Genomic DNA, 9,656 nt, shown 5'->3' with positions numbered 1-9,656 from the left:
GACTAGTCTATATTCAACTAATGTTAGAGTTGAAGAATATAATACAAAGATAAAATAAGGGAAGAATGAAATTGCTTTATTTAAATTAAGATTGGTTTGAGTTGAGGTTTTATAATATATTTTTATCCCAACAAAACAGTTGCTTGGTGCTCCAGATAACGTATTCTAAGGAAGTTGTTTCATGAATATTATAATAAAACAAAAGAAAAAAATGGGTATGTCTTTTCCAAGGATTCCCTTAATTTATACAAAGACATAACAGGACCAGAGTAACTAAATTTGGACATATTTGAACTAGAAGATACATATGTGTGTGTGTGTGTGTGTGTGTGTGTGTGTGTGTGTGTAGAAGTAAAGTAAGGATAAGCAAGTTAAACTTCTATATCTACTCAAGTTTTAACTACTTGAGCACTACTAAGTCTATTCTATACGGACAATATCAGGACCTCATCTTTGAATTAAATGTATGTGTACACACACACATACACACTGGATGCAGCAAAAAAAGCCTGCCACACTTGTTTCGATGCAAATTAGCCAGTTCGGCTGGTGGTAACAGTCTTCATGTAGGTAACATTTTACCAGCTTTTTTTTTTAATCTTTCCCCCCACCCCCATTCCTCATTATGGCTTGGACTAATGTACAGCTTGCATTTGCTGTCAAAAACTCTGTCAACTATAAAATGCGGGAGAATTTTTTTTCCACAGTATGTGTGTGTGTGTTTGAGTGTGTGTGTGTGTGTGTTTGAGTGTGTGTGTGTGTGTGTGTGTGTTTGAGTGTGTGTGTGTGTTTGTGTATGTGTCTCTCTCTCTGTATGTCTGTGTGTGTGTTTTATGTGTGCATGTGTGTACATATATATATATATATATATATATATATATACATGTATATATATGGATTCATTAACACAGACATAGTCATTTCCTTTTATGATAATATATATATATGAGTTTCAAAATGGTAATAACAGTTGTAATAATAATAATAATAATAATAATAATAATAATAATAATAATAAATTAACAAATAAAAGGTGGTTCTGTATACAATATAGTGGTGCAATCTGATGGATTTTGACATACAATATAAAGCAAAACAAGAAAATTGTCTCATGCTTAAAAATATGTTTATGTTTTGAATAAATAAATAGTTGACATTGTGCCAATTTTGTAATATTCTGGAATTATCACATATTTTTCTCCTAATAGACCAAAACAATAAACATTGCTCATGAAAGTCTCTGGGTAATGGGGGGAATTGGGGAAACCATATCTTTGTGATTAAGGTCGATATAGAGATAGATAGATAAAAATCTGAAGAAGGGCGGATTTTTTTCTTTTTATAAAATGAAAACTAGAAAAAGCAATAGGGGACATCGACATCCTGCATTGACTATAGAAGTATTATCAGATGCAGTGTAGGGAAGCACAAGAAGCGGTTGAATATATAAGCAGAAGTAGAATTTTAAGGAATGAGAAAAGAAGAAGAAGAAGAAGGAGGAGGAGAGAAGAATTGCACATCATAAAATAAGGAAACTCGACAGGAGAAGCAAATGCTGCCAATAGAAGATAATAGCAAAATGTAGCAAAGGAATTCCTTCATTTGTTAGAACAGAAACAAGAAATCCATTTACAAATAAATTTTATTAATATTTTCTCTTTTTTTTTATCGATAAGAAGCAAAAAGTCTGTGTTGGGTTTGTTTGTTGTTTTTTCTTTCTTTAATGTATAAAGTAAATGGAAAGAGTAACATTGTAATTAAAATGACAATATAATATTTTAACAGAGATAATTATAATTACTATTGTTCAGAAGATAAACTAAAAAATATGCAACAGAAGAAGTTTAGAATATAAATCAGTTAAGAAGATTACTGAAGCAGTAAGTTAAAAAAAAAAAAAAGAAGAAAAAAAACAAGTGAACAGCGGCTAAGATTTATAATAATTGCGAATAATAGAGTATCATTAAAACACCGTTTGTGGTAAATATTTCGAGATGGATCTTTTCGAAGCTAAACTGTCTCCAGATAGTCATAAGCATATCTAGTGAAAAGCAAAAAACAAATAGGAGGTCCAAGGGAGTTAATTCTGACGACAATTATTGACGAGGTAGGGGTGTGCGGAAAGATACGTAAGGGAGATAACCCTACACCAAGAGTTACACAATCCAACACTTTTATTTTATTAAATATATATATATGTATATAATTTTACATTATGTACAACAGAACGTCTGCAAGCAGTAGCACTTATAGTTCTTTTAACAGCTATTAATTCTGTGTAATTGTCGAAATTTATGGCTACATCAATCTTTTGTAAAAAGCAGCAGCAAGCCAAATGACAAATAACTAGAGAAATACGTTTAGGTCGAATAAGAAATGAAAGACTTTTTAAAATACAAGAATACGATAGCAAAGAAAGCTTTTTTGCGACTATAACCAACAATGATGTGTATAAGATAATTTAGAAACATAGGCACAGCATGAGAAGATTCAGTATTTTAAATACCTAACTCCCTTTTTCCTTCGCAACATTTGGTATATTCGAAAATGTAAGCGAAAAGTGAAGGAATAGACTGTGCTATTAATTCTAAATTTTTTAATTTTTTTTTAAGGAATAATAAATTGCAAAATTAAAAAGTCTGCATAAAGATTTGCAAGACAATAAATATTACCAGAGAGAGAGAGAGAGAGAGAGAGAGAGAGAGAGAGAGGAGAGAGAGAGAGAGAGAGGAGAGACATATGAGATTTTATAATTAAATAATAACATGCTTCATGCCTCGACAATAACAGATCATGCAGATAATTAAATAACATAACACAGCTCTTGTCAGTATATATCATTCAGTTGCTCTGGCATGGTCATGGTTGGATCCATTAAAGAGCACTTGATCATAGAAAAGATGTTGCTAGCCTTCTTTAAGGAAATTACAGAGCTTGAACACACACTCTAGAGATTTGAATTTTACATTAATTCATTAAAGGAAATTATGAAATTAATGTACTTAATCATTGTCATTATCAATATACACGCACAAAACTAAAGGAAAAATAATAAAAATATGGAATTTTACAAATATAAAACAATTCCTTAAGCAAATTTTGATTATTTTTTTTTTTTCAAGAGATCAATAAAGAAATAAAGAAATAAAAGGCGATGAAATTCTGTGGAAACAAAACTAGCAATTAATTTCAAATGGCCAGCAAGAACTGAATTTATATAATGATAAGACCATAATAATAATAATGCATGCTTCTTAAGGATTCCACACATTACAATACACAGTCAATAAATAAATCATAGAAGCGAAAAGAAATGAAAAAAAAAAGCTTCTCTTGAAATTCTTAAAAAATAAAACAAAGACGAAATGAATTTTTGAACAACTGAACAAGTTTGTTAGTCCAATAACTGCCTTAATATTGACAATTTATTCACTAATAATTACATACACTTTAATGACGACAAGAAAAAGATATAATCACAGGATGGATAGAAACCGACATGGACTCAACTAAACCTCTACTATCATAACTAAACATATATCAAGGATTCTAAACAAAATTGGTTTGTTGCAGATATCGCATCAACACTTTATATAGCATCGAATTCTTATCATGCCAAAATTTATTCTGTGAAGAACAATTTATCACAAATAGCTTGAAATGAGAGAGGAAGTGAGTCAGAGAGAAAGAGAGAGAGAGAGAGAGAAAGAAAAAGTGAGAGAGTTAGTAGGAGGTGAACAGTGTGAGAGAGAGAAAGAAATATGGAAAGTTAGAGATAGGCAGGAGTGATGAAGAGAGTGTAAGAGATCATGTATATATATTATATATATATGTATATGTATATATATATATATATATATATATATATATATATATATGTATATATATATGTATATATATATGTATATATATGTATCGTTACTTCTTATGCAAAGGGATCAGTTAGAAATATAGCATGATAAGGGATCAAGGTTGCCCTTATTTTTAAGTTGAGTACTGTTCTAGAAATAAAAGGAATTAAATGGTGTACATTTTCTGTGATGGTGTTATGATTCTGGAGCCAAGACAAATAAAATGGGAAAAGCTACCAAATAGGAATCGATAACCATAGAAATTATATAAATATTTTTTTCTTTAGAAATAATTGTTTATCTCTACTCTAAAGATATTAATTTATTGTAATTGGTATATTTTTTTGTTTGTTTTATTATATTCCCCAAATGAAAGTAAACAATAAAGATTTAATTGGACACGAGAATAATTACACATTCCATCTAACAACTGATGTGTGCATGTATACGTGCATATATATGTATGTGTGTGTATTAGTAAATAAACGAGATACACACACACACATGTGTGTATGTATATATATGTATATATATTAAGAGGAAGCATATGTGCATAAGTATGCATGTAATATATACTTATATATAAACATATACATATATAGCAAATGCAGATATACGTATATGTCTGTCTGTCTGTCTGTCTGTATGTATGTATGTATGTATGTGTAAGCATCTATACATATATATATACACACATACATGTATATTTTATATGCATACATATGTTAAAGTTTATATAAACACACACACACAGGTGTATATGTGTGGATGTTCAAGCTTCAGTAAGGAGCGCTCCATGACTTGAATGTATGCTTCTTTAAGTCTCAAAGCTCAACTTAACATTCAGCAAGAAAACATAAAGACACACATGCATAGTTTAATATATATATATATATATATATATATATAAATAGATATATAAATAGATATATACCTATATAAAAGAATGTGTGCACTGGAATATGGTTATACATTTATTTTATTGTTTTTGTTTCTAGTTCATTTAACATTGTAACAACAACTAGACAATTCCAAAGACATGAACATGCTAGTTTTGTTGCATTTTTCTTAGTCGTTATACAGTTGATATATAATCTATGTCGATAAACTGAAAGACATTTTAGTGACAGCAAACTATTAATTACACATATCCTGATATACAAATACATACATTTATATATATATATATATATATATATATATATAATATATATATATATATATATATATATATATATAATATATATATATATACATTTACATACATATATATCTATATATATATATATATATGTATATATATATATATGTATATATATATATATAGTATATATATATATATGTATATAGATACATATATATATATATAGATATATATGTATGTAAATGTATATATAAATGTATGTATATATAGTAATTGTGAACTTTCTGTTTTTGGGGTTGTTATTTTAAGACAACATTTTTCACTTTTGTTTTTGTATGCCTAATACATATTTTTCATAATTGCAGTTAATATCTTTAAAAATGGAGATTACATTAACGAATCAATCTCTTCTGCAACTATTTAATTCAGCTAATTTGCTTTTAAATTTTTTTTGTTTTTAATTTAAAAAACGTTTTTTTATCTTTATCAGTGTTAAAAGGATTTCTCATTAAAGCTCACAAACACTTCCTGACTGATCCAGCATGAAGTCATGTTAGTAATAGATAAATTAATTATATAATGATGATGATGATGATGAAGGTGATGGTAATGATGGTGATGGTAATGATGGTGGCAATGATGATGACAATGACAGTGATGATGATCATAATAATATTAATAATAATATATGATGACAATAATAATAATAATAATAATAATAATAAATATTAAATAAAAGTCCATTGTAAGCTCTGACACCATCGCTGTCACTATATCTTGTCCCGCTTTGTCAAATATACAAAAAACCAGCAAGCAACTGAGTAGTAGAATGTCTTTTAAGTGAGTAACAAGTCATTATTGATAATACATTTAGAAACAATATATTATACATATTTAATAAATAGGAGAAGTTGATATGACAGTTTGTGTGTAAAGAGGAAGAGAGAAATAACTTGCGGACACTGATCATTGTATTGGTTAGCTAAAGCGATAATAGTTTCATCTAAATCACATTCTCTTGATACCGCAACTGATTAAGTGAGCTCGACCAGTTAGTTTTTTTGGCTTTTTTTTTGTGTTTTTGAAGCAACAGAACACAGCTTTATAATATCGATATAATAATGACTTCAGCATAAAACAGACACGAGAAAATATTTCCTATTAATGAAATATCAGAGTAAGAGCAAAGAGCAAAGAAACTGTTTCAATAAACGAAATAAAACAAAAAGACAAAAGGAAGAGTCTTTCTTCGATTCAAATGGTTTTTGCATTTCATTTAATTATTTGGCACATTGCTATGTAATGCTTGTAATTTTCCATTAGTCTTAATATCCATTCTTTCCTTTGATGGAGACAATTCTGTCAAGTGTGTAGCTACAATCTAAATAATGATTAAATTTCATTATGTAATACAATGTGGACACTGTTATGTATACATCTATTTTAATAAATGCTTGTGTCTATGTATAAGAACTCTTAGTGTGCATATACATGAATACGTGTGAGTGAGTATACAACAGAAGCTCAAAGTCTTTGAGATATGAACCCAAACACACATGTATGTACATAGAAACCTAATAAATACTTTAAATAACCTTACACAAAAGAATACAAATCTCTGACAATATATATGTATAAATATATATATATATATATACACATACACACACACACACACATAAATATATATACACATATGTATAAAGTCGTAGATAAATATATATATATATATATATATATAATATATATATATATATACATACATATATATATATATGCATATGCATCCATATATACAAATACACACATATATTCTATGAACAGAAAGAATAGCTGATGTCTCCCTATGACTGCATTATCACAACATGTTTTGATTTTCATTTTTGTACTTCAACCAACACATATCTCAGACTGTTTAATCATCATCTCCATTTCTCAGCCATAGTGCCAACCATAATAGGAAATAATCAGCTGAAGAATTAGTGTAATCTTGAGAGAAGGAAGGGGGAGAGGAACGGCACACAGAGCAATATAAAAATAAGGAGCTAAATAGATCTACCATGTTAGCTGTGGTTCACAGAAATGGCAATTGTGTGGTGCTTATATAAATGAAGTACAATTATAAGCTGTTAATTAAATAATTATAGCAAATAAATAGCATACATGCACAATAAACGGAATTTTCTGGAAATTGTGAATAATGAAATCTTAAAAGCAATTTGAAATGCTCTAATGCAAAAATACCATTTGATTCTGATTAAATGTTATATTAATACTAACTTTAATTTTTAATTATCTTTTTTTACTCCTTTTTAATAAAAAGTTAAATTTTCTTATTTATATCTGTTGTTTACACAATAGTGGAGAAAATGCACACATAAATTCATGCTTGTGTGTATGTATGTATAATTGTATATGTGTATGTGCTCTGTTTTGTAACACGACTTAAGTATTGAAGAAGTTAGAAAATATACAGAAATGTTTCTAAATAAAACAATAACAATAAAGAAGGGCAGAAAACTGATTTGGTTAATTAAAATCAAAAGGATGACAGTGAAGACTTTTAATTAAGATATCATATATATATATACACTTGTGTATCTATCTGCACATGTGTAAGCAAACAAGCACGTACAGGTGAGTGATATTAATTCCTACACCTACTGCCACTAACTACCAGAATATATGCTTGAATTATATACTGACATGTCAAAAATAAACATATATTAACAAATATTGAAGGAAATTAGAATTAAAAGAGCGACAAGCAAAATGAAATGTAGTTTAGAAATGTAAACTTATAACATCCAGCCACACAGCTTTAATTCATATAAACAAGCTATTTAATAGTAGTAACTGATGTATTGATATGCGTTGTCATATCAGCTGGTTTTGTGCATGAATTTTTCTTTATGTGTATGTTTGTTAGTATATGTGTGCGTGTGCTGCATAAGGATAGTTGTTAATTTAATTAACTCTCTATACATAAATATTTTAATTCATGGTGTAAGGTTATTCCAGCTATGGTAAATCTTATGTGAATGTAATAAAGTAACAACCACCCGGAGCTCTGTATGTATAGTATATATATATATATATATATATATACATACATATATATTATTATATATGTTTATAAACTATAAATATATTATTCTATATATGTATTATATGTATATTTACTATATACATATGCACAATATATATACAAATGCACACAAGTATGTGTGTTTTGTGTGTGTGTATGTGCTCAAACTTTTATACACACGCATACAAAATACAGATATATGTATTTTATATAAATATACAGCTATGTATACAATGTAGATACATGAATTTTCTATATGTAAATATATATATATATATATATATAATATATATATATACATATATTCACAGACACACATACACACACACAAACACAAACACACATATATGTACATAAGGGTCAAGATTAATACTCAGTATTCTATTGAAGAAGGAACAGAGAATGAGAATGTATGGAGCAAAGGGGGAAGAAAACTATCAAAGAGCAATATTGAAGAAATAGAAGAAGTAGAAGAATGAGAAGGAAAAAATAACATTAAAAAAAAAATCAAATAATTAATTAAACAAACATAGTCATACTGTTCTTGAACTATTTCGTGTGGAGTGTTCACAATTTAGTTCTTAGAAAATGTGAATGCAATAACCATCTTACTGTTCCCATTTATTACAATAAGACATACTCAACCTGCTTCTAGAGAGTCTTCAAGATCCATCTTCAGAAATGCAATTCTTTTCGTCTCCTTCTCTGCTGCAGTTGTGAGATTGATGTTTGCCATAGAGTACAATATCACAAAGGCTGTTATACAGTACCACCATAAGGTTTGTTTGTATTTTGTAGGTTTTGTAAACAATAATAAGGTGTCCGGGGAGAACAATTTGCTTTTCTTTATATTTTTCTTCTTTTCTTTTTATGCTATTTTTTTGTGAAGTTTTTAAACTTTAAAAGAATTGTGCTATTTTTTTTTCAATTTTCTTTCGTTTTTTTCCTTTTTTTTTTCATATTTTTTTTTTATTTTTGGTCTAGTGAAGAACTGAAAATTTTACTAATATCGACTGCTTGTTATCGTTTTCTTTACTAGTATAACATCAAATCAACAATGCTTGGGTGTGATTGTATGAATTAAAACATAGTGGGGGGAGGGGAGTCGCAATAATTGTTCAGAAAAGAAACTTAAAAAAAGAAAAATTAAAAAGAAAAAGAAAAATTTTTCATAGTCTTCTTCACATTTTTCATTTTTCCCCCCCATTTATGTAAATGTTTGTGTGAGTGTACGTGCAGATATATGTAAATGTATGTGAATGTATATATATATATATACTTATCTATATATGTGTATAAATATATATTATATATATATATATATATATACATATATTCACAGACACACATACACACACACAAACACAAACACACATATATGTACATAAGGGTCAAGATTAATACTCAGTATTCTATTGAAGAAGGAACAGAGAATGAGAATGTATGGAGCAAAGGGGGAAGAAAACTATCAAAGAGCAATATTGAAGAAATAGAAGAAGTAGAAGAATGAGAAGGAAAAAATAACATTAAAAAAAAATCAAATAATTAATTAAACAAACATAGTCATACTGTT

The 9,656-nt window shown here is 28.0% G+C and overlaps 3 long non-coding RNA genes across 3 annotated transcripts; 1 reads left to right on the top strand and 2 right to left on the bottom strand.

Moving 5' to 3' along the window:
- Positions 1–598: 598 nt before the first annotated feature.
- Positions 599–3,814, bottom strand: LOC118762861. The gene is made up of 2 exons (XR_004998606.1): positions 852–3,814; positions 599–804 (listed from the first exon to the last, which is right to left on the bottom strand). It is a non-coding gene; the product is annotated as an uncharacterized LOC118762861 (long non-coding RNA).
- A 528-nt stretch (positions 3,815–4,342) lies between these two features.
- On the top strand, positions 4,343–8,578 carry LOC118762862. Its single transcript, XR_004998607.1, has 3 exons — positions 4,343–4,357; positions 4,463–4,468; positions 8,395–8,578. It is a non-coding gene; the product is annotated as an uncharacterized LOC118762862 (long non-coding RNA).
- Positions 4,808–6,680, bottom strand: LOC118762863. Its single transcript, XR_004998608.1, has 2 exons — positions 6,619–6,680; positions 4,808–5,003 (listed from the first exon to the last, which is right to left on the bottom strand). It is a non-coding gene; the product is annotated as an uncharacterized LOC118762863 (long non-coding RNA).
- Positions 8,579–9,656: the final 1,078 nt, after the last annotated feature.

Source organism: Octopus sinensis, linkage group LG4, assembly GCF_006345805.1.
Source record: "Octopus sinensis linkage group LG4, ASM634580v1, whole genome shotgun sequence".
NCBI lineage: Eukaryota > Metazoa > Mollusca > Cephalopoda > Octopoda > Octopodidae > Octopus > Octopus sinensis.
The sequence above is the reverse complement of the archived record's forward strand: the minus strand, read 5'-3'. Positions and strand labels throughout refer to the sequence as shown.